We start from the raw sequence: 27,485 nt of genomic DNA, 5'->3' as shown, positions 1-27,485 counted from the left end.
ATTTGCCTCTTAAAAATCACAATATTAATTTGATACAGAGATCAAGAGTTGTTTTTCACCTACAGCTTTGGAAACAGGATATAATATGTAACCCTTTTTTACCTGGATTCCCAGAGGATGCTATGAGTCTCGTCTGGGAGTTCAGCTTCAACTAGTATCATTAAATCAGTTGTCAAAAGCAGAGGGGTTTGCCGAGTGGGTATTTCCACTCTTTAGGGTGTACTTGTGCTGGCAAAGCAAAGCCCTGGTGGTACTTTGCTCAGGTAGGCTAGAACTTACTTAAATTCCCTACAACCTCAAGAAATGACCCATTAAAAAGAAGATACATATAATGCTAAGGGTATTGGTTAATATGTTATAAGATCCTTGATAATAGTAAATAAGATGGCTTTCATAAAAAATGCAATTAATTTTATATTAACACCAAAACCACATATTAAATTCATCACAGTGCATGGAATTATTAGCTGACATTTAATTGACTTCTCTGACCAAGCTGAACACTTTCATTATCTATAATAACTTAATCCACACAATAACCCTATGAAGGAGATATTTTATTATTATCCAGTGCTTTCAGGCTCAGGGGCATTTAATAACTTGCCCAAGGTAATATAAACCTAGAGTCAGAGATGGGATGTGTACCCTTGTCGATCTCTAGAACCTAAGTTTTTCTAATTGAACCGATGCTTTGCATACAATAAAGTACATAGGTCTTAAATGTTTGATTCAATGGATTTTGATAATTGTGGACAGCTATGTAATTATCACTGAAAAAAAAAAAGACACAGAACATTTCCATTGCTCCAGAAAATCTCTGCTTACATCTTTTCAGTCAGACCCCCATGCCCAGAGGCAAGCACTAACTTCTGCTGTCATATTTTTGCCCATTCTAGTCCTTCATAACCAGAATTGCTTCTGTATTCTTTTGTGCCTAGCTTCTTTCAGTTTGACGTGAGAGCCACCCAGGTGTTTGTACATATCACAAGTTCATTCCTTTTGATTACTGAGTAGTATTCCATTGTATGGATATACCACAGTCTCTCTATTCTCCTATTGATGAACTTAGGGTTGGGTCCAGATGTACACAATTATGAATAAAGTTGTTATGAACATTCTTTACAAGTCATTTTGTGGACATTTGTGCTCATCTACCTTAAGTGAATAGCTAGGTGTGAAAATGTTGGGTCATAGGGTTGGTGTGTGTTTCACTATAACAAACCTAAGTTCTTAACTCTGTACCAGGTTCTTACCTCCCTCAGAAATGCCCCGGCTCATTAACATGTTTGATTTCTCCTCTTATACAACAAGTTCCCTGAGGGCAAAGAACCCATTTCCAGTTCCTGGGCTCCCTCCTACATAGTAAATGTTTGCTGCACAAATGAATGACCATTGTCCCTACTGTGTTCCTATCCCTTCTATAGCGTTACTATAGCAGAGGAAAACATGCTTGACATGCGTGGAAAAATAAGACAAGCCGGAGGCTGTGAAGTGGAGGCACTGCTCCTTCATTCAAGCCGGTGAAAAACTGTCCAGCCAGGAGACTCCTGACTTCCCCATTTTCTTTTTGACATGACCTTTCCTAGAAAGTGAACCCCTCCCAGTGATCCTGCAGGAAGAAAGAGGGGTGGCTGCTCCTGATCAAGTGACACCATGGAAAGGGAGGAAGGTGTCACTGCAATTGAGGTCACCCAGTGGTTAGAATTACAGGATCCTTCTGTCAACCAGGAGGGCGGAGGAAGCAGCAACCCATGAAATCCTGACCTTCTGAAAGAAGCAAGCGAAACAGCAGCACCGCTGGAGCCCAGGGGGGCGGCCTCAACACAAGTTGCAGGCATACTTGGTTTTGGCAGAGATGCCACATGGTTTCTACATTGAAAATGAAAAGTCAAGAGTACATTTTGAGGAGAAAGTAAAATGTTAATGTAAAGATGTAACCAGGTTTAACACATAAGATAGCATAATGAAAAGAACATTGGGTCCAAAGGGGAGAGAGGTCTCAGGGGTACCATCCTCATCTCAGGGGTTAATCTCAATAAACCCCTTCCTGCCTTTGAGGCAGGACCTTTAACTCCCATAAATCATTTCATTCATTTGCTTTAAATCACAGAATTTATACTGTCCTAGAGGAAATTTTAAATCTTTCTGACCAAAGAAAGAATCTTTGTTATCAAAGCAGAGCTTTGCCTCATACTAGACTCAGGTGCTTTGGGGCAATCATTATTTTCGTTGGCCTCAGGTTACTGAGGACTGAAATAAATTTAGAATTCCTCAATTTGGGCTCTGAGAGGTGACCTAGTCATCCTAAACCCAGGCAGCATTGCACTGAAGCCATCCTAGGCAGATGGATGTTTATCCTATTCTTAACGTCTCCAGGGAAGTAAATTCTCTGCAACATCCCTTGGTAACCTTCTCCAGGGTTTTATCAAGCATACGGTGAGGAAGTTCTGATGTAGAAACCAATAAAAATATTAACTCTATGAGCCTAGCTACAAGCACTGGAAAGGGGTATGTGCTTGGGTCCTTTGCCTTAAATGTCAGAGAGACGTATTTACCAAACAGCCTATGCAAACAGAAACCATTTGTCAGGAACAGATGTGGGAAGTTGATTCAAGAGACATTGCCACAGTAAATTCTGTTCCATGAAACCATGTGAATAGGTTATTGTAGGTTATAACATTTTTTTAAAATACAAGTTTATTTCCTTGCCAGTCACTAGTTTTAGTGCCTAACCAGGTTTGTTAGCAATCTTTAAAAATATCCATAGCTCAAAGTTTTCAAATGACGAGGCTTCTATAAAAACTGGGCCTCAGCAAACAGCTCATAAACGTTGTCGTTAAGGGTAACTTCACTTTTTTCACACTCCTGTATATCGCACCTTTTCCGCAATGGTCATGTAATAGTTTTATAATCAGGAAAAAAAAGATATTTTAAAAAACAAAAATATCAATCAGAATTAGTTAAAATCCAAAACAACGTCTGGTGGAATTATTTGGGGAGGAAATTTAGCCATATATCTGACCATGCTTTTAATTGGAAATGATCATTGAACTAACCTTTCAATATTAACAATTAGCAATACAAAAAACCACATAACTATCTTTAGAAGCCTCTGTGCTAAGATTTCCTGTCTCACTCTGATATCTCACAGCAATCTCTCCATGGAGATTACGTGCCTGTGGGCGATCTTTTGCTCCCAGTCCAAAAGCCTGGGTGCACAGAAGTGCACCACCACAACACTATGATTTAAAAACTAACTAACACAAAAACCCAATAATACTAAAATACTTGAGGGAAAGAGACTGACACACCCCAGCCCACTCCCACAGGATGCTTGATATACTGAAATTTCATGAGCTCTTCCCCCATCCTTCAGCAAAGCCCTTTTATCCCTCTGTCAACTCATAGTAGAGCATGTGTCAGATATACTTTCATTTTCACGATTTAATTTTCCCTACATGACCGTGGAACGTACCTTTTAAAAATTTGCCTTAATATCTGGCACAAGTGGGAGGGGGGGCAGGCGCGCCTTTCGAAGCCCATTTGGGACCTTTCCTACAAAAGCGAATCCAGTCAAATGAAGAAAGTCAAGCCGTTCTAAACTCAGTGGGAGCTCTCGTGGGAAGCAATTTATCAAAATTAAAATATTTCACAGATCATTTCTTCTGAAAAGTTTCCATGCTGTCAATGATCTGCAATTATTTTCTTCTTGGAGTGGCAGTTTCTGCCAATCCAATAAAACAACAACAACAAAAAACCCCAAAAAACAAAACACCAAGACCCAGAAGTGTCAGGAGACCCTCGGAACGCGCCACCTACCCCCACCCCCCATCAGGCCGGCCGCAGTGAGAGCCAACCCTGGGACCCGTCCCCACAGACCCGGTCTCCTGAGTCGCCGCAGGGAGGGAAATAGACACCCTTTAGAAAGTAGGTGGCGGGCACCCTCCCACCCTCCTTCAGAGGCAGCAGCCCGCCACTGGCCAGGGGAAGCAGACCCGAGCTTCGCACTCACCATTGCCGCTCGCGGGGCGGACACCGGCCCCCTGCCCCCAGGGCCGTGCCGGACTCCAGGCAGACGCCAAGTTCAAACCTCTCCACCACTGGGAGGAGGCGGCGCGGAGGCAGCGCGGATCTTCGCTGGCCGGCTCGGCCGCGCTCAACAATGGGAGGCTCGGCTGCGCGGGCGCCTCGGCACCCGGGCTTCGGCGGCTGCCGCGCTGCGCACTGTGGTCGCGCAGCTCCCGGGGCCTGAATTCGGGCACCGGGGACCGGAGGGCGCAAGGGCGCCCACGACCACGCCTCCCTGCCGCAGGCCGCACCGGAGGGGCCGGCTCGCTCGGTGCCCGCCACCAGGTAATCCCACAGGAAGCCTCCCGGATTGGCCGGGGCGCTCAGGACCGGATTTGCATGTCAAAGACAGAGCAGGCTCCCTAAGGTTTGAAAACGGATTCCGGACTGCAGGAGTCGGGCTCCCACGAGTCCTCTTGGTAACAGAGCACCAACGCACACCCTGTGTCTCTCCTTGAACAGTTCACGGCCCTAAAGGTGCCCGACTCTTCCCCGCCCCCCATTTTGAAATGAAGAACCCAAAAGTAAAATATCAACTTTAAAAAGCGCGCGCTCACTTTTCCGGGGCTATACAGTTAGTAATTGATCAAATGAAGCATGAATGAAGCAAGGTAAAAAGTTCACAGCTTCGAAAAAAAAAAAAAAAGCTCACATTACAAGGAAAATAACCATCCTTTCCTCTCGGTGTCCTCTCTCCAGTAGAAGTCAACAGCAGAGACTCGGGTTCTTGCTGATCCGCGAAACCTTCCTCGCAGCCCCTTTTTTTGTTTCCATGAGCACCACCTCTAATGAGAGACAAGTGATTATTTCAGTGGTTAGGACTGTGACCTTCTGGGAGATACTGGATTCAGCCTTGGAAACTTTTGGGTCTCAGACACATTTACATTTGTGTTGCATTTATGGTCAGGGTGCCAGTTATTCTTAAGGAAGGTATGGTGCTATTTTCAGATTCATCTTTCTTCAAAAGCTCTTCCAGCCTCTTTCAATGAAGTTAAGACCCGCCCCCCTCCAGTACCATTCTTAATTGCTTTCACATGTCAGCCCCAGACATTAAGAATTTGTAAGCAGCCTCATTTTTTCTTACTCATGCAGAATCCCTGTTTTTTTTTTTAAATCTCAGGTTCTATTTTTGATCGTGGTATCTCCCGTGCCGGGTGAGTATCAGGTTCTATTTTCAAGGCAATAAATATATAAATTGACACAAAAGAAGAGAATGCCTAAGTAGGTAGGAATTGGAAAACTTAGTTCTCCTACAGTTGATACCACTTGTCTTTACTTGTCTGTGCTCTTTGTTATAACCTGGCCAAATTCAACAACAACTAAATAAACCTCTTTACCAATATCTTCACGCACAGGCTCTCCCCCACCCTGTACAGTATTACCCCTATTAAAATTAGATTTTATTTTCAATGGTATCATGAGGATGTCCAAACACATACGCACACCTGTGACACAGTCAGCGGGGTTTTGGCACACTGGGAGGCTCATGTGGACTGTCTTGTGTCCTACAGGGAACCTAGTTTTGGGTAAAGGCAAGGTGATGTTCAGAACTTAAACTTTAATGAAGTGGTCAGCCCTTACAGCTTGGAGGCACACTGCACTCACTCCCTTACAAGATTGTTGTGCAAATAAATACTAGCTGAGGACACAGGCAGGAGCTCTGGAAGCATAGCAGGTAAGGCCTCTATCCTGCTGCTCCTTTATCTTGTTTTCTAAGTGCTCAGGGGCAGGTGAAATCTCATAAGGGTGGAACAGGTCCCTCTACTCCTGTGTGGAACATCACTTTAAATTGGTGATTAAAAGCACACTTGGGGTTCAGGTCTAACCTCCCACACAGCCTGTATTGTGCCAGTGAAGTCTATCACTGGGCTTGCATTGTACCACGGACTCTGAAAATTACTTTTTACTTGTATCTGTAATTTAGAAGCATCATCAGATTTTTGTAGATGAAAGGAAAAGAACCTGTTTCATGGGATCAAAGGTGAGACAGGAAATGAAATCGCCACAGCAATATGAAATTATGCTAACATTTTTCTCCATGAGATAGGGGCAAATTCCCTCATCTGGTGCCTCAGTCCTCCTTCTGCAATTCTGCAAAATGGTCCACTCTCCTCACAAAGCATAACAGGCAAATGTCCATGAGATAGTTACACATAGCAAATATATGTATGAATAAACTCCAAGCCAAATATGAAGACAGCCTCTGTCAAGCAACACCGACCTTGAGTTCCAGTATTAAGACTGCTCTCAGAAATGGGGCATCACACTAGAATCCAGAGAGTTCCACTTTAAAAAATGGACATAGGCTCTGGGTGGTGTGGCTCAGTGGATTGAGCACCAGCCTACAAACCAAAGGATCGCCGGCTCAATTCCCAGTCAGGGCACATGCCTGAGTTGCAGGCCAGGCCCTGGGTTGGGAGCATGTGATACATCAACATGTTGATGTTTCTCGCCCTCTCTTGCTCTCTCCCTTATCCTCTCTCTAAAAATAAGTAAATAAACTCTTTTTAAAAAATAAAAATAAAAATGGACATAGATATCAAGAAATAAAGCTTTAAGCATGCTAAAACCCTTTATGAAGATGTAACAAATAGGAGAAAAGTACACAACCTGCTCTTAGAGACAAGAGCTTGTGTGGCCAGTCTGGAACCTACTATTTGCATACTTTTTTGTTTGTTTAAAGTCATGATTATTTTAAAACATTTTTATCCAGATATAATTCACATACCATAAAATTTATACTTTGCAACAGGCATATGTGTGCGCCCCCCACCCCCAGTATTCTCTGACACTTGCGTGGGCGGTGGGAAAAAAAGACCAAAGAGACTGGACTAAGTCCCCGACAGAGTGGGGTGCCTCAGCACCTGCCTGCACAGAGCCACGTGAGAGCGAAGTGCGGGAGGTCCACTAAGGTGGCGATGGGAGAGGGTCATGAGTCAAAAACAGGCGCGGCAGCGGGACAGCCGAGGCTGCCGCTACAGGCACCTGTGCATTCACATCTCCAGTCTCTCAATTTGTCACCCTACAAACCCAAAATTCAGTTGAGTGAATATGATAACCCAGATATGTTTAAAATCACATCAAATTAGACTATGCTAATTGAGGATCAAAATGATCTGATTCATACTATACACATATTTAGAAGTTCACTTTTCCACTACAATTGTCAGGTCTAATTAATAAGGAGACACTTATAAGAATGAGTATATTTTTCAAACAAAAAGCTGAAGAAATTTAGGATTATTTCCATATACCTGAAAATTCCAGATTCAGCAATTATTCTTTGAATTGTTTCATTTCAATTAGCCTAAAACTTTAAATTAGTTGTATCTTTAAAGAAACTATATACAGAAATCATATAATGATTTAGATTCTGAACTTATTCTCATAAATTTAGCTTCTTTTCAATATTATGGTAGTGTAGTTTTGTAATAGACATTGTACTTAAAATTACTAAACTACATTTCACTTAAAAATAGTCTACAGCCCTGGCTGGCGTAGCTCAGTGGGTTGAGCACAGGCTGTGAACCAAAGCATCACAGGTTCGATTCCCAGTCAGGGCACATGCCTGGGTTGCAGGCCAGGTCCCCAGTGAGGGCCACATGAGAGGCAACCACACACTGATGTTTCTCTCTCCCTCCCCTCCCCTCTCTAAAAATAAATAAATAAAATCTTCAAAAAAAAGCTTGAAATAGGTATGTTCTTTAGAAAAAAAATAGTTTACAATTGCGGTGATTGGTGTTGCTCAGTAGGTTGGGTGTCCTCCTGAAAACTGAAAGTTCGCCAGTTCAATTCCTGGTCAGGACACATGCCTTGGTTGTAGGCAGGGTCCCAGTTGGGGGCGAACAAGAGGCAGCTGATTGATTGACGCTTCTTATGCATCAATGTTTTTCTTTCTCTAACCTTTCTCCTCTCTCTAAAAATAAATAAAATCTTTAAAAATGTAGTCTACAATTGCTTTTATACCAATTCCATTTGATGTTCTTTCTGTTATTTTAAATAAAGTTTTAATGTGAAAATTGTAACTTTGAAACATAAGGATCTTTGCTAAATATTAATAATAACAATAATAACAACAACACAATAAAAATAGCAAGTTGCTGTTGTCACAGCTACACAGTAAATTCCCTGGTTCATCTGCACTTTTCTTTTGGATGTGGACACATTAGAAAAACAATGTTAGTATCTGTTGCGTATTGACAGTCAGGTCTAGGGATTGTGTAACATTCCATATGAACAACCCACAACCAAGAAAGGATCCACTTGAAACAAGGGTGGTTGCTTTAGAGAGAAAATATTAGGCAGAACATATACTGTACTTCCTTTTTAAATGGGCATTTGAGTTTAATGTGAACATTATATAACTTCTAATATAATATTCACTTTAATGTTTTAACTTTTTTGAACAAATCACAGCAAAATGTAAAAAACAAGTGAATAATCATCCTAGTGAATAATATAGTAAAATGAAATTTTAAAGTAAGGAAGCATGTTTAAGACCATGCCAAACCTGAGAAATAACTTATTTCATGAAGGGGTGATTGTAACATGAAGGGGAAAACACTTTTCATCTTCTCAGAGTGACAGTAAGTCTTTACTTCACATCCTCAATAGGTTCTGTGACTTTAAGCAAAATGGCATATAACAAAACCAATTTTGTCATAAGCTCATTGATATAAACATGAGTTAAGTTCCTGTAGCTTGTCATCAACATTATAACAAAATGATGTGATTCGAGGACCTACGATGTGTAGTCTCTTATCCTCCATCACAGTCTTTTCCTGTGAGGAGCCCAGCGAGCCCCCTTGTCCTCTGAGCTAACACCTTCCTCACCTTTCTCCTTATTAAGGCATTTTCTGCAGCTGGCAACTGACTCACGTCAATAAGAGCACCTCTGTTTTCTGTTGTTCTTTTTAGCCCCAGGACTAAGGTGCCAAGCAATGGCCTTTAGGCTACCTGGCCATTATCCAGAATCTTACAGAGGTCAGAACCCAAGGATGAGAGAGAGCAGGACAAGGTTGGGAAATTCACTCATTCTGTGTGTCACTATAAATATAAGTCAGTACAGCACCCAACTGCAGTGTGCATGGCTTACTGGGTCAGGTTTAGTATCCTGTGTCAAAACTTTATACAACTACCTTCAGAGGGTGAAGGTAGTCGGCAAGCTTTTGTCCTCACGGAAACGTGGGAGGCAAAGGACATTTCCAGTGTTAAGAGTATCAATGATTATGCAACAGTCACTCAGGTCGGCAGCCTCAAGTCATTAAGAAGACAAGGACTGACACATTCTGTTTGGAAAGTCTTGCCTGAAAGATTAGAAATGCATACTGGAAATTGGAAACAACCTACATGTTCACATAGAAAATGGTTAAGTTCATTGTGAAGCAGCATTTAAAAGGAAAGGGGTAGATCCATTTGCAGTGACCTGAAGAGATGTCCACATTGTTAACTGAAAAACTATATACACATGATATATAATATTTATTACATGTGTTATAAAAGTCCAGCAAAGCCCTGGCTAATGTGGCTCAGTGGATTGGGCACTAGACTGTGAAGCAAAGGGTTGCTGGTTCAACTGCTAGTCAGGGCACATGCCTGGGTTGCGGGACAGGTCCCCAGCAGGGGGCATGTGAGAGGCAACCACACATTGATGTATCTCCCTCTTTCTTTCTCCCTCCCTTCTCCTCTCTCTAAAAATGAATAAATAAAATATTTAGAACAAAGTCCAGAAAAAAAAAAACATCTGAAAGGAAATACTAAACTATTCCTGGGGAATAAGACCACAGGGAGAGGAAATCTCGGGGGTAAATATAAGGTTACCTTTTGTTTTTAAATACTTCTATAGCATCTGGGCATTTTTAAAAACAGTATTTTACTCTTTGAATTACCAGTAAAGACTTTAATAATTACAACAGCACCCTGAGTTCTGAAATATTTCCACCAAATAAGTTAATTCTGATTAAGTGAATATTTCACACTCTGCCCACCCTTCCCTCTCACTTTCTCATGCTGAGGCTCTGAAACACAGCAACCAAAGAAATAAGCTCACCCCCAAAACTCAGGCTACGTTGCAACATCTCGAGGATGAATTCAGGGTCCTGAGAGCCATTGTGCTCCAAGGCTAATAATATGGAATGGGGAAAAGGTGGAAAATGAAAAATAGAGAAGAAAGAGAGGAAAAGAGGTGAAGAAGGAATGGAGAAAAGGGGAAGAATGAGAGAGGGTGGCTAGAAGACACAAGACAAAGAGGAGGGCAGGAGAGCACATTTTTAAAAAAATGAACACAAAGATGTGATTGAACACACATGTTAAAAGCACAAGGAAAAACATGTACCAGGTTGTTAGCAGAAGTTACCTGAAAGAGGCGGGCTGGGAAATGCCAACTTTATTGTTTTACTTTTATTGTGTGATAGTATGTGTTACAACATCCAATAATAAAAACTTAAAAGATAAATTGCAATTTAAACAATTACGAAGAAGAAAAATATCTATTCAGCAGACCTTCCTTTGATTGTAACTGGGGCATGTCACAGCCTAAAACCTTTACCCTTCACCTAGATGTATATGTTATCTAATAAATATGATACTTGTTATCAGAGGGATTTATATACTGTGAAATAGGAAGAGCTTTCAGACAAAAATTTAATAGAAGGGTATGAAATTCCAGAAGTTAGATTTATAAACTGCCAACATCTTGGAGGACAATGTCTAGAAAGTAGACAAAAATCACGGGGGGCTATATTGGCCGATGACAATGGTCAGCAGGTCTGGTCACCGCTTTCCTCTGCATGTGGCCCACACTTGTTACTGCTGGGTCACCAATGACAGTGCATCTTCTTTCTTTCCTGGACACAAGTTATTAATTTCTATGCCTCCACTAATCTGACAATATAATGTAAAAAGGGTTCAGTTCTGGATATGATTTAGCTAATACCATCAAATGTATCGTTCAGGGTGTTTCAGGATACCTTAAGAACATTTTCATATCGGCCTTTTTTTCTCTTCCTCCTCCTCTTCTTTCTCCTTGCTTAACCCATTTCAATTCAAATACCACCTACTGGGCACCTGCCAGGCTTTGGGGATATCAAGATGGAGGAGGACCTAGCCCTGACTTCAAGGTGCTCATGATTTAACTTACAAACATAGATATCTAAAGAAATTATTTCAATACCAAGTGATAGGGAAAGGAGAGTGTGGTTGGTGGTCAAGAGCATGGACTGGCTTCAAGAGCTTGCCACCTGCGTGCAAAGTGAATTGATCTCACTATGCCTCAGTTTTTCCTCTGTAAAATAAGAATAATTGCACCTCCCATAGTTTTTTTTGCAAAGATGATACGAGATAGTCATTGACTGTGTCTGCAGGGCAGGAGTACTAGTGAGATAGTACATGTTCTTACTCCCTCCATAGAATGTCCTCAGAGACCTGTTTTTCCTGAGTCAGGAACATTCATTCATTGATCAAGGAGGGGATGACTCAGCATAACTCATACAATAAAGGGATCTAGGCATAAGAATTAAGATCTGGAAGAAAACTAAATTATTCAGAGCCTGTTTTTCTCCCTAACAGACATAACAGCTTTCTAGGACTAACAAAGGAGGGCAAAGGAGGCAAGTGAAGGGGAGTTAGAAGCTGGAGCAATTCTGAGTCCTACATGGGGCAAAATAGAAGCTCTGGATAGGCTTAGGGATTTGAAAGCAGAAAGTATGTGGGCCCTTACCCCACGCAAGAGTCCTGAGAGCTGGCTCAGGCCCAGAGTTAATGGGAACCCAGCACAGAGTAGTAGTCAAAGAAATGTCTGTGTGTGCATCGAGGCGGGAGAGAGCCTCACGCTTGCCTCCAATCCTCCCAGCCCAGAGTGGTCCAGGAGGGGCAAAAGTGTCTGGTAAAGCCAAACAGTCACAGATGCCTGATGGGTCTGAGGAGGCTGCAGACACAACTACCCCAGCTCAGAAGTGACCAGACACCAGCATGGGGAGATGGGGCGATGGAACCTGGAGACCAGAGGTGCAACTTCACCAGGCCTCCCCACAACACACACACACACACACACACACACACACACACACACACACATGCAACCCTGGACTCTGCCTAACCCCTCACAACTCAGCTGCAACCTCAGGAGCTGCAGGAGATGCTGAACTGGCTGGTATTAAGTTTCTGTTTCTTGGCTGAATGAGGTCTTAAAACAGGAATTGTCAGGGCTTTTCTTTTTAAAGAAACAGTTATATGTCTTTCATTTTTGGTTTGTGACTCAAGATTTGTGCCCACCAATCATGCAAAATTCTCAGTGCTCTGCCAAACACATGGTAGCTAAAAAATAGTAGCTATTTTTACTTTTACATTTGTTCTATGTACTGGTAGAGAAGGATACCAGTACAGAAGAGAGGATGCCAGTACAGAAGGATACCAAACAGAACAGAGGATATTTATGTCAGGGAAGGGTATAGAGAAGGTGTTTGAGAGGGGTCTCGAAGGATGTACGTGAGCTTACTGAGGTTAAGACGAGGGGGAAAAGTCAGGGAAGAAAGTCTGAAGGTCCTGAAGCATCAGATATCTCCAGCCAACTGGGGAGCTGTCAGGTGGAAATGAAGCAGATGGAGAGGCAGAAGATGGTAGCGAGCCTTGTGGAACATCTTTAGGATTTAGGCTTTATCTTGTAGGCAGTGAAAATCATTAAAACTTTATACCAGCATCACGATCAGATCTATACCTTTAAGAAGTCACCCCGGTGGCATGTGGAAGATAGATTGAGTGGGAAGGGCTCATTGATTTTGATCATAATGCCTAATGTGGAATCCCACTCCCTGGGGGCTAGCATTGCATCATAGTTAAGAGCACAGTCTCTGGGAGCACAGTCTCTGGGGGCACAGTTCTTAGATCCTGGCCACAGAACCTACGATGTGACCTTGGGTTGGTCATGAACCTTCTCCATGAGCTTACTTATCTGTAAAGTGAGAGCTAAAAACTGAACCTGAGTTGCAGATGTAACATCTCATATGAAGCAATTAGAATGGTGCCTGGAGTAAAGTAAGTTCTTGTTGAATTTTAGCTCTTATTAATTAGGCTGCATTTAAAATCATGATTAATTTTGTATGGGAGAGAATGATGATGTCAGAATTATGATAAATTCTGCAACTCATGGCATTTATTTAAATTTTGGCAACTGAGCAAAATTTCAGGTAAGAAAATCCACTTTATAAATTCACTTGTATAAAAGGTACAGGTCAGTCTGCAATTCAAACAACTAAACCACCCCAGCTTAAAAGTGATTGTAGCTGTTTGTGCTGGAGAAAGTGCTTTTCCTTTTTAACCCTGAAGCTTAGAACAGGGTTGGTGTGAACTACGAACAGCTGCCACCTCCTGTTAGGGGCAGCAATCTTCTGGAAGAAGGTGAAGTGTGCTTGGTATGTGAAGGTCATTTGACTCTTGGAAAAACACATGTGATCTAGGTGACAATGAGTACTGACAGCCAAAATCCTGAAAGGCAAAACTCTACAAGTGACAGGCCCTTAACAGCCTGGGTTCAACTGGAGTGCATTCAAATACTGGCATGTCCTTGTCACTGGGGAGAACGTGCCCAGGGAAAGTGGGGGGATGACATGGGCAAAGGCAGACAGGGCAGAGCCATCTGACATCCTCAGCCTAACCTGGGCCTGAGCGGAAGTGTGAACATTATTTTCTACTATTGGAAGTATTTTGATTAATGGTGTCTGAGAAGTGTAAGAACTGAGGATGGAAATCTTTTCTGGGACACAATCCAGTATGTTCTGATGGAAGCAGTAACTGCTTTTTCTTCTTTCTAGAAGAGTATTCATGTTTCTGAAGATGCAGATAAAGATGAATAAGAATTTTCAGGAGGCCCCGAGGAAAGGGAAGCATAGAGATGGAAATCAGTCCAATTCCTGCCACTGACCTGCAAACGGTAGTTTTACAAAAACTGCTTCCCTGAAGGCCAAGTGGAAAATGGGTAGGAAGAAAGAGCCATTGAGACAGTGCAGGAGATAAAACCTAAAAGTGGAGAAAGACTGAGGCAGAGTAGACCTGGGATGGAAAATACCCATATGCCTGGAGGGCAGTCAGTGGAGGGTTTTAAAACCAAGCTGAGGCAGGTGAATCCAATAACATGTGATACATATGGAGAGAGCAGAACTGGAAGTGGATGGCGTTATAAATGGGCACACAGACTGAATGAATGATCTACCTATAGAAATCTGTCTCAATGACTAGAAGTATCATGTTATTCCACTGCTTGCAAACCCACGACCTATGTATTACAAAGAGCTGCTTCCCTTGCTAAGAGAATTCATCAAACACACCAATAATTTCTTCATGACAATGCACAACAAAACCAAAATTACTTCTTTTTTTAGTGGTCATTGATTTGGCACTTCTGGTCTCTGCATTGCATCAGAATTTTAGGCCTTTCAAAAAGGACATCTTACTAATTTTATTTATGACACGAAGATACTTATTCTACTGGCTAAGTTTCTCCCTTAGACTGTGTATATGAAGTCTTGACTCCATAGAGATATTTAAAATATTTAAATAGAATCAACATTACCCCACACTGCTTTAAGAACAGCCCAAGGTGCTGCAGAAGTATTAACTTCTGGAGATAAAACCAAGAAAAGTTGCTAGGGTGAAAATGAATTGGTATTTTTGAAATGCAGATGACTTACTTTGAAGATTAACTGCTACTGAGGCTTAGATAATAGGGTATTTAATGTCTACATATTTTTCAAAAAGGGTTAAATCCTGTTTGATGCTTTAGGCTTAAAAAAAGAGCAACAACCTTATCTTCATTTGTAAACCTAATTTTGAAAATAAATTTCCCACCAGCAAGTTGGCAGCATCATTGGTCTTGAAGTGCTAACTCTCTGGCTCTCAAAAGAAAAACAGAAATTAAATGTGGCTCCTGTTACTCTTTTTTGGCAGTCTCACTTTAACTATTGACTTAAAGAAGGCAGTTTATCTCCCCTTATTTTAAAAAAAACCCTGCAAACAATTTGCTTTAAAGAAAGATTCTGGCCACCCTGGCATCATGCTAATAGTTCCTTTTCTAGAATCTCTTTCATTTGCCTGAAGTGACACAGTTATAGTTTACACTTGAACATTAACATTTTTTTTCTTTACTTTCCAGCTTACTTGCTTTGAAGCACAACTTTCCCCCAGCAGGTGTTCAGGGAACCGTTCTGCTCTGAGCCGGAAGTCAGTGTTATTCCGCATTCTTTAGTACTCCCGCCTAGGAGCCAGCAGATAAGATGGGAGAGAAAAGTTATTTGGAAAGTTCTTACAATCCACACCTTTGGGAGGTGTCCAAAGTGCGCCTGTGTTGGGTGAGGCAAGAAGATCACAGGGTCCTGGGCAGACGCCACAGGCTGCGGGCTGCCGAGTCCCGGGGCAGACCCGAAGAGCTGAGCCGCAGCCCACCAGCAACAGTAGCAGCCCCCGCTTATTCTGTGCCCAGTGTTAGTCCCACACCGAACCTTGGGCTTTATAGACCTTATTTCTAGTTTTAACAATAACGCGTCAAGGTACCAATGAGCAGTTCTGTATTTGGAGAGAAAATGAAGCTCCGATTTTAAGGCACTTGCTGAGTTCCAAAGGCAAACAAAGGGCAGAATGAGGAATGAAAGAGGTCTGCCTGACTCGGAAGCCCCTGCCCCGTCCTTCTACCACCTTGGAGGACCAAGATGACGCTGCAGCTGACAGTACTTTAGTGAGAAGACAGGTGTTTGTGGTCTCCTAGAGGGCGAAGGAAAGTGGGCGCTCCCACTCTCTGCAGGGAAAGACTTCACTGCCACTCAGAGCACCGAGAAAGAGAAAGCTCCTTGGACCCCTTTGGCCTCATCAATCTTATGGCAGAGGAGCAGAGCCCCAGATCCCTCCAGAATGATCTTTTCCCTCAGTAAATGGAAACTTTAAAAATTATGTCTTTTTCCAAATGAAGGGCACTTGACCTGACTCCATCCTTAGTGATTCAGCTATATGGGACAGAGTTTTTCTACCTACACTTCATGGGTCCAATAGTTACCATTTTGCAAGCGTGCCCTGGTTTCCCTCCTCAGCACTTCATTCACATGTCCCTTTGTCTGGGCTGGGATTCCTTCCTCAACCCCAGTCTCTACTAAGGAAATTCTAGCCCATCTCCTAGGACCTGAAGAATGTATTCCTTTCCTAGGACCTGTAAAACACATTTTGTTCTCGAGGAAACTTCTCTGATCCTTAACCAAAAGCAGTTTCTCTCTTTTTTAAATGCTCAGAAATATATTATTCAATCATCTACTGTAGCCCTTATCATATTTTACCTTAAACAGAGCTATTGGCACCATTAAAACGAAAACCTCCCCTCCTGGCCTGAAAGTGTTCCAGGCGCAGGGACTGAGCCTGGCTCACCTCTGAGGCCCAGGTGTGGAGCACACGTCAGTGTCGAGTCAGCTACTGCTCTCAGACCACTGTGCACACACCCATCATCTCGCCGTTTGGGTCCGGGCTGTTCTTGTCTCTCTTTGTTTATACAAGGCCCAATCTTTCAAGACCATTCCCCAAATGCTTCAGCCATTCCCCTACCCCCAAATTTATGAGCCAAATTTCGGTGCTTATTATATATGACTATGAAGCATTATTTGTTCTATGTATGCCCTGTCTTCCCAATCAGGGCTACTCCTGGGTGAATGTCTGGATGATACTATCATCATTCTTGTCACTGACAACAACTTTCATTTATTGAATGCTGTGTCTCAGGCACTCTGCTGAGTGCTTCATTTACTTTGTCCTGTCCCTTAGAGAGAACTTTAGGCTGCCTTGACTTTGATCCTCAGCCTGTCATCAGCCCCCAGCCTTCTCTGCTGTAATACGCTCCACCTGGATGGCGAGATTCTGGAGGGCCAGGAGCACATCTTTAGTGCTCACCTGAGACTCCACAGTGTCTGGTGCAGCCATGCTAGAGAACAGATGCCTGGTGAATGATCCACCAGAGTTTTGGAACTGCCAGCCTCACAAACCAAAAAGTGCTTTAAAACTTGCTTTTAGAAATACCAGTGGTAACACACATTACTAATTATCCAGTGAGAACCCTTCCCTAATCAGTATTGGAACTACCAGATTCAGGATTCTGCTAATTTTCTTTTAAATCTAGCATTAGATCCCCACTCTTCATTCAATGGATGTGTTTCAGGCAGAAGAATGAAAGCCTGAGCTAAGCATCTTGACTTTGAGCTTCCCTCCCACTCCCTGCCTGTACCCGCCTTTGTGTATCTTGGGTCTGTATTCCTGTTTGTGTCTGAAGGCAGCATTGGTCTCCTCTTCGTGTACTGGAATCAAAAGATCTGATGGGAACCTAAAGTTTCCCCCAGAGGAAACTGTCTGAGCCCGTGATTTACATCCCTGGTTTTCTTATTAACTCACTGCCAGGCTTCAGAAAACTGGAGCCAACCCAAGTCAGGACCCTGGCAGCTGGTGTGAAATGTGAGACAAGAGACCAGTGTGTCCCAGTTGCTGGAGTGGGGAGAATGGGGAGGCTCGGTGGGTAGGAGGAAATAGCTTCTGGAAATTTGAGTTGAAAGGAGATGGTTCTATGTGGTTAGAGAACAACTCACCTCCCATCCCCAGGTTAGGAGGAGAGTTAGACAGGCAGGTCTGCTAAAGGTTCAAGGATAGGATTTGTTCCGTGCTTCCCTTATCTTAGAATGTGTAGGAGAGGGGAAAAGACAAGTAACCTAGAGAAATGTAAACAGTGATCACTGCTCTTGGAAGACAGGTATCTATCTTTTACCTTACGTAAAAGACAGAATGTTTTCCCTTCCCTAACATATGGGGTAATGAAGACATTATACAGAATCAGAAGAGTCCATTTATTTCATTCTAATTTGAAAACAACAGTAAAGTAGGCACCGACTGGGAAGCTGTTCGATGGGTTTACAGTTTCAGTTTGCAAGAAGAAAAAGTTCTGGAGATCTCTTGCATGACAATGTGATATACTTAACACTAGTGAACTATACACTTTATAAAGGTTAAGTTGGTAAATTTTATGCTATGTGTTTTTTACCTCAATTGAAAATTAAAAAAAAAAAAACTTAAAATGTTAAAAAACAAGAAAAAGAAGAAAATGGCCAAATACCTTCTGAAGAGGAAAATGCATTACTGCTCCTTTAGCTACTATTTTATTCCTTCTCTTCCCTTTTTTTCCCTCTTAGCTAGCTGCCTCACAATTATACATAGATATGCTTTCTCTTTATGTGGACAAAAGGGAGAAAAAGAGAAAGATGTAAGAGTTTGAAGAAGTAGAGAGGAAAAGTGTGAGTCTTCCTCTTTCTGAACCATTGGCCAACTGAATATTTTAAAAATTACATATATAATGGGTAATGGCAAGTCCAAACAACAGGTTACAGTAAGTCCTTACTACTTGATTCTAAGTCAAAAGTCTGAGAGTCATAGAACTCACAGTTGAGGACAGTCATGGCAACAAGCAAAATAAAGAACTTCACAACCCCAACCCAATTTCCTTCCTAATTCTTCCGCCTATCCCCATCCCATTTTTTCCTTTCTTATCCAGTTTGGAGGCTGAGCTATTTATACGCATTGATTGATTTTAGGGAAACAAGTATTTTCCATGTGGCCTAGTTTAGAGTGTTTTCTTTTGGAGATGGGTGTTTGTTGATCAAAGCAACAAACAACAAATGTTATTTTAATTTATGCTTCCTTTAGTTCCACAAAGTTAAGAGGAAGGCTTTTTTATTAGAGGTAATGAGGCAGAATCCTCTTAATGGCAAGGATATTTTCTCACCAAATTAAAACCCATGTATGCTTTAAAAAATAATGAAATAAAGGTAGCTTTTCTTTGGGGAGAAAATAAATTTTAAAGCTGGGAACTTTTCACACAGTTTGCGCTTACTGTTCCTATCAACACAGGCTGGAGAGGGCGGTAATTCGTATTTTCTTTTCTTTGTTCCTAACTTGAAGTAACAGAATAATTTACAGTAAGAAGAATCTGATCAAAACATTTAAGACATATGGCAGTCGAAACAATAATCCTAAATGCCAACAGTAGGGATAGATTATTTTTTTCCTGTTTTATTTCTCTCTGAAAATATATTACCTTACTTTATTTTAGCCAAATAAGCTCAGCTTTGTATGAATATCACTTATTTGTTTCTTTGTTTGCTTATTTATTTATTTTTAGAGAGTGGAAGGGAGGGAGAAAGATATGGAGAGAAACATCAATGTGTGGTTGCGTCTTATGCACCCCAATAGGGTCCTGGTCTGAAACCCAAACAAGTGCCCTCACTGGGAACTGAACTAGCAACCCTTTGGTTCATAGGCCAGCAATCAATCCACTGAGCCACACCAACCAGGGATGAATGTCACTTTATTAATATTAGCCCCACGTATGCAGTTACGTCAGAGAATCTTACTATGTTTTTTTAAAGGGATAACTCATCTTGACTTTCTCACCGTATCCTTCATGAAAATCATTGAGAGAGCTCCTATTTCTTAGATCAGAAAAAATCTGAAAAACACTCTTTTCCTTAAGTGTGGAGGCTATGGCATCACATAACTAAAAATGTCAGTGCCAACTAAACCTGTTTCCCTTGATGTTTATTCATCCAGCATGCATTTAAAAGAAGATTTTATTTACTTATTTTTTTAGAGAGGGGAAGGAAGGAGAAAGAGAGAGAGAAACACCAATTGTATACTCCCAGTTGGGGACCTGGCTCAAAACGCAGGCATGTGCCCTGACCAGGAATTGAACTGGTGACCTTTTGGTTCACAGGATGGTGTTCAATCCACTGAGTCACACCAGTCAGGGCTAGCATCCATGTTTTATTGAGCAACTACTTTGGCATAGGTGCTGTGTGATGAAGTCTGTCTGGCAGGCTAGAGTGCTACAGGAATGCATCCTAAACCAGAACTGAGAAATTATGAGAGGATTCTAAACTGAGGTCTGGAGAATGAATGGGAGTTAGCTGGGTAAACAGAATGTAGGGAAGAGAGCCCAGCAGAATGCAGGAATGAGAAGAAACCAGTATGACTGGATGAGAGCACAGAGGAGGAAGTGGCTGAGGGGGCAGACACAGCCTGGACATGCAGATCTGGTCAGGTCCTAGTAGGGAGTTTGAAGCTTATTCAAAAGGCAACAGGAAAGCATTGGAAGATTTTAGGCAAAGGGACAGGATCAGATTTGTATTCTAAAAGGATCTCTTTGCCTACTGTGGCCATCGATGGAAAGGAGCAAGGCCAGAGACCAGTTAGGACACAGCCATGGAAATGCAGCCTGGAGGTGATGTAGTTGTCTTTGCACCCCAGAATGTAAGCTCCTTGACGGCAGGGCTTTTTGCTGGGTTTGTTTACTAAATCTCAAGCACCTAGGACAGTGTATGGCACATAATAGGTGATCAAATATTTGTTGAACAAAGAGAGTAGGGCTGGAGCGGGTTAAAGAGAGGAGCACATGGGGAGGAAATTGGGAAGTGGGCTGCATAGGCTTTGTTAATCTTTCTTGAAACCTTTAAAATCTATTGATTTAAATAGTCATGCTTCTTTGCATCCTTTCCATAACAAATCCATTTGATTCAAAATAAAATACCTAAGTTATTTTTCAAATAAAATATTAGCTTTTTAAAAGTCTACAGTTTTCAGACATCGCTGTCACCTCAAAATGCTCCCTCGTGCCTAATCCCCATTCCCACCCCTAGACCCAGGCAAATACTGCTCTGCTGTTTGTCTTTATAGACTTGCTTTTTACAGATATTTCAAATAAATGGAAACACAATATGTTATCTTCTGTGTCCGGCTTCTTTCACTTAGCATATTGTTTTTGAGATTCATCCACACTGTAGCATATTTCAATAGTTCATTGCTTTTTATTGTCAAACAGCATTCCACTTTATATATGCCATATCTTATTTATCCATTTACCGGCTGATGGACATTTGGACTGTCCCACATTTTGTCTACTATCAATAATGCCTCTGTGGACATCTGTGTACAAGTCTTTGAGTGGACACAACAGAGGCCTTGGTAATTTGAATTAGATGTAGGAGGTGCTCAGAAAATGGGAGGTCAAGTGAGATGCCTGTATTTTAGGCTTGGACAACTGGGTAGATGAAGATTCAAGTTACTAGAATGGGGAAAACTGGAGGAAGAACAGCTTTGATGGGACAAATGACCTCAGTCTGGGGCATGTGCCTAGGAGCCAGGAGTGGGTATGCCCAGTAGGCAGGAGGACACGTGGGCCTGGAAATTAGCTCCCTCAGAATGCCATCAAAGTCTCAATTTTTAAGCAGCCTGTCTCATGTTTGACTTACTTCTCTTTAACTTTGGCTCATCATTACAGAAATCTGACCAAAGAAGAAATTCATAAAGCATCACATCAAATACTCACTTTGGTTTGTGTACTAATTATAATGACATCTTCTCTTTGTTCAACTTCTGCTTTTTTAAAATTGTGATGAAATATACAAAATTTACCATCTTAATCATTTTTAAGGGTGCAGATCAGTGGCATTAAGGACATTCAGAGTGCTGTGCAGCCGTCACCACCGCCTGCCTCCAGGGCTCTCCCATCGTCTCAAACTGGAACACTGCATTCACTCAATAATAACTCCCCATCCTCTGTCCCCCAGCCCCTGCCAACTACTGTCCTACTTTCTGTTTCTATGAGTTTGACTACTCTAGGTGCAGCATATGAGTGGAATCATATAGTATTTGTTCTTTTGTGACCAGCTTACTTCACTTAGCATAGTGTCAAGTTCATCCATATTGCAGCACATGACAGAATTTCCTTCTTTTCGAAGGCTGAACAATATTCCGTTATGTGTGCATATCACATATTCTTATTGATGCATCTGCTGATGAACACTTGCTTGGGTGCCTCTGCTTTTGGGTTCATCGTCTGCTGTGAACATGGGTGGAGAAATCTCTCTTCGCATCCCTACTTTCTCAGCATTTCCTTTCAAGCAGTTAAAAGATATAAGGGGGACATATCTTTGTCATACTTTAATTCATACGAGCTGTAATATATAATCACTTCCATAATAAGAAATCACATGACCAGTTTAAGATCCTAATTACAAATATTCCTTTGTACCAAGAGAAACCAGCACTTTCTCCAGCTTTACTAGACACCGGGTATCACCGGACTTTTCTTACACCCTAGACATACAATGCAGCAAATCGCTTCCCCCTCTGCTCTGTTTTAGGGTTTTAGCAATACCAGCTTATATTAACCAACACTTAAGCCCTGAAGTCCCTCAAAACATTCATTTTTTGCCCCTGATAATCTCTAGGGTCCTAAAAGTGACCCCGCTGTGTTTGGTTTTGTGATCAAAGTGTCCAGTGGGAATTTCCTAATGCATTTAAAAGTGTCTGCAGTATGTCAGGTTGGGCAGGTTCTGCACTGATACAGCTGAATTTACCAGGGCAGCACTTATCAGAAAGAAGTTATGACATGGGGTCAGGATGTCACACCTGACAGCAGAGAGAAAAGATTAGATAGACACCAGCAAACGTAAGAGACAGGATTTGAAGGAAGGGGCGAGCATTGTCCTCGCTCTGTTTACTTGCATCTGTCTCTCAAAAACATCACCACTTTCCACTCAAGAACAGAGCAGGCAGCTCATGGAAAATTCCAGAACAGGGATGTTTTCACTTTACCAGGCTCATGAGTGACTGATAAGAATTGCCAGGTTTTATATTAATAAAATCAGCAAGCTTAAATAGTCATAAACACGAGATAACACCATTTTAATAAAAAAAATGTGGCAAAAAGCAGCCAAATCCACAGAAAAATCCAGAATTCCTGGCAAGACCCTGGATCTCACCATGGCTGGGGAAGGAAAGCTATGTGGGTCTGACCCTTAAAAGCAACACCCCTGCTCTGCAGGGCGAGTTCTTCTGGAACTCTTCCAAGTTCCAGGCCCAGGGCACTGGGGGAATGCCACAGCTTCCTGGAATGCCCTCCCAGGTGCCCCACCCTCAACTGTTATGGAAGGTGGGACAAAAATTAAATACGTGATATCAATGGCAGAAAGATAGGAGGTCAAAAAAAAAAAAAAAGTAAACTGTGAATCTCAGCCAGGCTACAGCTCAGAGGCAAAGCTGCTGCACTTGTGGACTTGAGATAATTCCACTAATATGAGGTCCAAGGACAGAAGCTCATTTTTACTCAGGCCCTTGAGATCCTGTTCTATAGGCAATAAGGCTACCTCACCTGTTTCTGGATAGCCCTGGCAGCTGTGGGATCCCAGCTGAGAACTGCAGAAGCCCTGCCCTCTCTTTAAGGGGGAAGATCCTTCTCTCTGAGTCAATGGTTCTCATTCCAGGCTGCATGTCTGAACCACCTGGAGATCTTTGAAAACCAGAGGCCCAGGACCAAGCCACCCCAAACTGAGTCAGAATATTGGGGAATGATCCCGAGCATTGCTATTTTTAAGGACTCTCATGGGAAGCTAAGGTTGAGAATCACAGCCAGGGACTCCACCTGCATAAACTCAAGAAGAATTATTAATTAACAACTTACTGTATACACTGCATAAGGCAATACTGAGGTTCCTCCAAAGAAATGCAACTTAAGAAGATGTATTAGTTAGCGAGCGCTGCCATAGCCAAATACCACAAACTGGTTGACATAGACAACAGAAATTAATTTTCTCAAAGTTTGGGAAGCTGGAAGGTCAAGATCAAGATGTCAACAGTTTTGGTTTCTCCTAAGCCTTCTCCTCTTAGCTTTCAGGTAGCCAGCTGTTCACTGTGCTCTCGTGTGGTCTTTCCTCTGTGGGTATCCCTAGTGACTCTCTGTGTCCATCTGTTCCCTTTGTAAGGACATTACTTATATTGAAGTGGCCCCACCCAAAGGCCTCCTTTCCACTTCAATGCCCCTTGAAAGGACCTATCTCCAAATACAGTCACATTCTGAGATACCCGAGGTTAGGACTTTAACCTGCAAGTTCTGGGGGTGCATAATTCAGCTCATAACATAAATTTATTAGATAAAAAGATACCTTTCCTAATAAACTCGTGGGCACCACAAATACCAAATGTTTTATTTACCCAAAGTCAGAAGTTCCTGATTAGTACACTGGCCCATTAGGAAAAGAGTACTTTTTGAAATTATATGAATGCTGGGCACCTCACATGGTAATGACTGTGGGTCTATGGAGAAAATGCTCTTTTAAATGGCCAGAGTTAATGTCAGAAAGTAGCTCCCCCACTTTGAAAAAAATCTGGCTCATTATCTCCAATTGCTAGGAAACGAGAGCCAAACATACCTGGTATGTATAGCCCAGATAAGAAAGTTTGAACAATCAGAAAAAGCGTCTCAAAACGGCAGCCTGGGGAAGGCAGGCATCATGACTCAAATTCCCATAGAAACCAAGAAGGGCAACGGATGAAGTGAGCCTGGGGATTGCGGCACCTGGAGTACTCGTGCCCTATCCACGGGGCTTGTGGAAGGTGGGTACACTTTACCTGAGCTCCCAACTTCTCAGGCAAAAGCTAAAAAATCTGGGTTTTTATGTCAAAAATTCCAGTTTTTAAATCACAATCCAGTGTTATTTGGATTGTAATTCAAATAAAAAGCCAGCACCATTCTGTGGGCCAAATAAAATATAGCTTCAGGAGAGATTGGGCTGGTTTATTGCTGGCTCTTGCCTCTGGGTTCTAGTCATACTTGGCAAGTCATGGTTCTTGACAACCACCTTCCCTGGCACTCACCTTGCAAATAAGGGGGCTTTTCAAGGGTTCCTTGAAAGTCGGGTTTATAACTCTTTCATTGTCTACTAGAGGAAACACAGAGTCCCCGAGTCCAATGAGATTTCAAGCACAGAATCAAGGACTCCTAAGACTGTAGCAACTAAGCATGTCAGCTCCACCAGCCCCTTCCCTCCCTTGGCTAGTTTCAAGCCAGCAAAAATTACTTGGAAGGAATTATCTAAAGGATTTGATTTGGCAGTAAGGGAAACACTATAATCCATATCTGATTTTTCAACAGTGTTTTCTAGATTGCCAGAGATTTATGACCTAAAACAGCAAATCTCAAAGTCCCTTGCTTGATCAGACAACTCTCTAGAAGCTAGGAGGCACTGGAGTATAGTGGAGAATTTGAGTGTGCTCTAGCCCCAGAATCTAGAGACATGATTCTGGGCTTATTTCTGATTCACCAGCTCTATGAATCAATTTCTTTGATCTTCAGTTGGACTATAGAGATCTTAGGACTTTTCACCCTTAAATTCTATTATTCTAGTTACCAAATGAAAATGTTAGGTTTAGCCCTTGTTGGTGTGGCTCAGTCAGCTGAACACTGGCCTGTGAAACAAAGGGTCGCCAGTTTAATTCCCAGTCAGGGTACATGCCTGGGTCTCCTGCCAGATCCCCAGCAGGGGGCACATGAAAGGCAACCACACACTGATGTTTCTCTCCCTCTCTTTCTCCCTCCCTTCCCTTCTGTCTAAAAATAAATAAATAAAATCTTTTTTTTTAAAGAAAATGTTAGTTTTAGATTCTGCAACCTGTTATAAGAGGCACCAGGAAATGACAAAAATCAACTTGGTTAAATCACTATAACCCGTGTCTAAGTCTTCTAGTCTTTATATTGCTAGCTAGTTAACTCGTCATGTGGGGTGGGGCTGTCAAACTCAATGTTGGTGAAGCACTTGGACATTTTCAAACATAAGGAGTTTTATAAGTACATAGAACACAGTGGTGAGAGATAATTACTGAAACCACAGTTGGTATGATTCTTTGGAAGGAAAAAATATTTGCAATCTCAAGCTTTGAATGCAGCTGAATGGTGAAAAGTGATGCTGGTTTTAAGGCTTCACCACAGATTGCTGTGGCCGGCAGAATTCTAGAGATGGCTCCAAGATTCCTGTCTCCCAGTTATTCAGTCAAGCATTAACTTAAGAACTACTGTGAAGGAAGGCTGCAGATGCAATTTAAGTCCCAAGTCAACTGATCATAAGATACAGAGATTATCCAGATAAGTCTGACTCAATCAGGTGAGCTTTTTTAAAAGCAGGTTTTTTTGTTTTGTTTTTCTGGCTGATAGAAGAGAAGTTCAGAGAAGTTCAGAGCATGAAGGGAACTCAATGTGTTTTGCAGGCTGCAAGATGGAGGAGGCCACACGGGAAGGACTGTCGGCTGCTCCTAGGAGCGGGGAGCTGTCCCAGTGACGGTCAGTATGGAAATCACAGGAACGAAATTCAGCCAACTACCTGAATAAGCTTGGAAGTGGATTCTTCTCAGATCTTTAGAACATCTCTCCAGAGTTCTCACCTCTTCCCCAGAGTAATGGCCTGGTTAATTCCACCTAAGGCACTGAACATAAGTCACCAAGACTTGAGATGAGAAGACCTATAATTTGGTGTTCATCCTTACAGTCTGGTAGAAGCTGGGCAGGTGTAATTTGTGCTTCCCTAATTTTCACAATTGTTGTGGGATTGTGGGAATTTCTTATCAATGGTATGGAGAAGCCTTTGGTAACTGCAAAACAGGTATGGTTATCAGCCTCACTTCATGGAAAAGGTTCAGAGGTGAAGTGATTTGCCCTGGTGTATGCACCCAATAGCGTATCTGAATCCAAAACCAATGGCTTCCCCACAGCCCTATAAATTCACTGAACTGCAGAGAGAACCAGGTCCAGGGACTGCCCCACACAGCTGCCAGGGAAGACCCGGGTGGCACTGATCTTAGAATATGCGTCCTTGGGAGGGGTCTTGAAACCAGCCCACTCTGCAGGGGACCAGGTGCTCACCACTAGCTTTGACTTATTTGTTGAGACCAGAGACAGTGTGTTGTCTTTGCATTTCTGTATCAGGAAACCCAATAGTCACAGAGCTGAGAAGCAGGTTTCCTCTATAATTAGCACAACAGGCCAATGGATGTCACTGTTGCACCATAGAAACAGAATCACAGTCCCTAGGGGACCTTGAACAGTAGCACTCACTCTTTGGTTACTTGAACAGAACAGAGCAGAGCGTACCTGAAACCAAAAGGAACTTAATTTTCAGTAGGATGGTAATTAATATTCCATTTCTAATTTTTAGAGTCAGTAATGAGCAGGCACATTCAGGGTAAGTTAGGGCAAATCACTCAAGTTAAGACAAATAGCTTTGAACAGAGTGGGTAGCTACAAATGAATGTGTGTCACTTATCAGGGGAAGAGATGACAAAAAATATACATGCTGATACTTAGAGCGAGACCTCTCACCCCGTCAGTGGTCCAGTGTAAACATTTTGCAGTCAGATTCTTTACCCTGAGCTATACCCCTGCCATTCAGCATAAACGTTTTGGAAGGAACTTCTAATCCTCAATCTAGTATAAAAATCAAAGGAATAAATGTATTTATTAAACACCCACTATGTACCAGGAACCATGTTAGACTCTCTACACTCTTTAAGGTAAGGGTTATTGCCAT

At 42.2% G+C, this 27,485-nt stretch overlaps 1 protein-coding gene and 1 long non-coding RNA gene across 2 annotated transcripts in view; one reads left to right on the top strand and one right to left on the bottom strand.

Moving 5' to 3' along the window:
* The window catches only part of SHROOM3 (shroom family member 3), a 278,644-nt gene that overhangs the window by 69,063 nt on the left and 182,096 nt on the right, over positions 1-27,485 (bottom strand).
* Positions 237-21,674, top strand: LOC118499845. Its single transcript, XR_004902395.1, has 3 exons — positions 237-247; positions 11,430-11,436; positions 20,148-21,674. It is a non-coding gene; the product is annotated as an uncharacterized LOC118499845 (long non-coding RNA).

Source organism: Phyllostomus discolor, chromosome 1, assembly GCF_004126475.2.
Source record: "Phyllostomus discolor isolate MPI-MPIP mPhyDis1 chromosome 1, mPhyDis1.pri.v3, whole genome shotgun sequence".
Classification (NCBI taxonomy): domain Eukaryota; kingdom Metazoa; phylum Chordata; class Mammalia; order Chiroptera; family Phyllostomidae; genus Phyllostomus; species Phyllostomus discolor.
This window is presented reverse-complemented; position numbering and strand designations above follow the sequence as displayed.